Source organism: Myotis lucifugus, unplaced genomic scaffold (assembly GCF_000147115.1).
Source record: "Myotis lucifugus unplaced genomic scaffold, Myoluc2.0 scaffold_426, whole genome shotgun sequence".
Classification (NCBI taxonomy): Eukaryota; Metazoa; Chordata; class Mammalia; order Chiroptera; family Vespertilionidae; genus Myotis; species Myotis lucifugus.
The window spans coordinates 57,175-60,556 of NW_005871474.1; positions in this window are offsets into that span (position 1 = coordinate 57,175).

The window sequence follows — 3,382 nt, forward strand, 5'->3', positions numbered from 1 at the left end:
GCCAGAAGGTTGAGAACCACTGGTCTAGAGGATTAAAAATGGCTGCAGAGTAAGTGGATGCTTCATGGACATACTCCTAGGCTAGCAATATATTAAAAAGATCATACACCATGATCAAGTGGGATTATTCCAGGGATGCAAGGCTTGTACAATATTTGCAAATCAGTAAACATGAAACCTCACGTAAACAGATTGAAAGACAAAAATCACATGATCATATCCATAGACACAGTAAAGTCATTCAACAAAATCCAACACCCATTTTTGATAAAAACTCTCAGCAAAGTGAGAATAGAGGGAACATATCTCAACAAGATAAAGGCCATATATGACAAACCTACAGCCAACATCATACTCAAAGGGCAAAAACTAAAACCATTTCCCCTAAGAACAGGAACAAGACAGGGATGCCCACTTTCACCACTCCTGTTTGACCTAGTACTGGAAGTGCTAGTCATAACACTCAGACAAGAAGAAATAGTAAAAGGCATCTAAATTGAAAAAGAAGTAAAACTGTCATTATTCGCAGATGACATGGTATTGTACATAGAAAACCCCAAAGACTCCATCAAAAAACTACTAGAGAAGAGAAACCAAGATGGTGGCATAGGTAAACACCGGAAATTGCTGCCTTGCCCAATCTCTTCAAAAACACAACTAAAAGACAAAACAGTCATCATTCAGAACCACAGGAAGGCTGGATGAGTGGAAATTCTACAATTAGAAGAAAAGAGAAAAGCACACTTAGACTCAGAGGAGGTGCGGAAGTAAAGTGCAGAGGTACGGAGGCGCACGTGGAAAGGGCTGGCAACTGAGGACACGGTTGTCTTTTTCAATCGGGAGGGAGTCTCAAGCTCCCAATTGCTCTGAAATCCAGTTCCGGGCCAGTCTCTGGGGACCCAGACGCATACAGGGAGAAACTGGACTGTCTGGCATTGGTCAGAACGCGAGGGTGGCTTTCTCTCAGAGGTGCTTGCAGAGATTACCGGGATACTTAGACGCGGGGCCTCTTAGGGTAGGACTGAGGATCAGCAATAGCTGTTTGCCCCACCCTGTTGATCCCCTGACACCCCGCCCCACCCAAGCTGTGCACAGAGGCTTTTGTATATGAATGACCTGGTCCTTTGCAATATAAAATTACCTAACAAACTGCAGCTGGGTCAGAGAGACCCAGAACATCCAAAAGAAGGCCCAAGGCCCCACAGCAGCTTGCATTGCTTCACAGCTGGGCCTCATCTGGGCACCTCCAAACCCCAAACAAAGAAGAGTAATCTGCAGATCTCTCTGTAGCTCCTGCTGGGTAGCCTCAGGCAGAGGCTAAATTAGCACCTCCTTAGAGATCCAAGTGTCAGTGTACCCATTGGTCAGAGTGGGACCATCCAGATTACAACTCCTCAGATCCATAAGGGACACACTCAGGGGGCAGACTCAGTGAGCACCAAAGCCCCACTGAAGCAAGTCTTGCCCCATAAGGGTGTCTCCAGCACAGAAGTTCTCCCACCTTAGACACAGCTGATTCTCACAGCCAATTGGCCTGGAGGTCAATTCCTCCCAGTGATACCAACTACAATCAAGGCTTAACTACAACGAGACTGTGCACAAAGCCCACAAAGGGGGTGCACCAAGAGTGTCCACCTCAGGTAATTGGGGAGGCTGAGCCACTGGGCCTTATAGAACACCTAGCACAGAAAGCCACTCTATCAACACAGGGAAGCAGCCAAAATGCGAAGACAAAGAAACAGGTCACAAATGACAGAAATGGAGGAAAGCAAATTACTGGATATAGAGTTCAAAACCACAGTTATAAGGTTTTTCAAGAATTTTCTAGAAACTGCTGATAAATTTAGTGAGACCCTCAATAAGTCTAGTGAGACCCTCAAAAAATATAGTGAGACCCTTGAGGATATGAAAAAGGACCAAATAGAAAGTAAGCATACACTGACTGAAATAAAGAATATTATACAGAGATCCAACAGCAGACTAGAGGATCACAAGAATCAAAAAAGAGGAATAACTGTAATAATCTGAACAATAAAGATTTGAAATATGAAGAAGTAAAAAACACCCAACCAGAAAAGCAAAAAGAAAAAAGAATCCAAAAATATGAAGATAGTGTAAGGAGCCTTTGGGACAACTTCAAGCGAACCTACATCCAAATTATAGGGGTGCCAGAAGAAGAGAGAGAGCAAGATATTGAAAACCTATTTGAAGAAATAATGACAGAAAACTCCCCCTTCCTGATGAAAGAAATAGACTTACAAGTCCAGGAAGCACAGAGAACCCCAAACAAAAGGAATCCAAAGAGGACCACACCAAGACACATCATAATTAAAATGCCAAGAGCAAAGACAAAGAGAAAATCTTAAAAGCAGCAAGAGAAAAAAAGTCAGTTACCTACAAGGGAGTAAGACTGTACCCATAAGACTGTCAGCTGATTTCTCAACAGAAACTAGGCAGGCCAGAAGGGAGTGGCAAGAAATACTCAAAGTGATGAATTCCAAGAACCTACAACCAAGATTACTTTACCCAGCAAAGCTATCATTCAGAATTAAAGGTCAGATAAAGAGCTTCACAGATAAGAAAAAGCTAAAGGAGTTCATCACCACCAAACTAGCATTATATGAAATGCTGAAAGGTATCCTTTAAGAAGAGGAAGAAGAAGAAAAAGGTAAAGATACAAATTATGAACAACAAATACACATCTATCAACAAGTGAATCTAAAAATCAAGTGAATAAAAAATCTGATGAACAGAATAAACCGGTGGATATAATACAATCAAGGGCATAGAAAGGGAGTGGACTGACAATTCTCAGGGGGAAGGGGATGTGGGGGGTGCAGGAAGAGACTGGACAAAAATCGTACACTTATGGATGAGGACACTTGGGGGAGGGGAGTAAGGACAGAGGGTGGGGTGGGAACCGGGTGGAGGGGAGCTATGGGGAGAAAAAAGAGGAACAACTGTAATAATCTGAACAATAAAGATTTAATTAAAAAAATAAAAAAAGAAATTAATCTTTGGTCAAATAACTTTCTCAAAAAATATAGTTATTACGTAGGAGAACCAAGATTTAAAATTAGGTTTGCATTAGTCCAAAGTCGAAAATTCTTAACTACTCACCTGGAAGATGCTTTTTTAATGTGAGATATTTCAGATTTACAAAAATTATAAAAATAATGTAACAGAATCCATTGATTCATCACTCATATTGATTAAATAAATAAGAAATAAAATATCACAAAAAAGATGAAGACAGAGGTGAAAATGAGATTATAAATACAAACACTTTTTTCAAAGATTTTGGTAGTGAAGAAGAGAAAGGAAGGGGGATTAAAAATGGCAGTGAAGTAAATGGAAGCTACACTAAACATGTTCTAAGAAC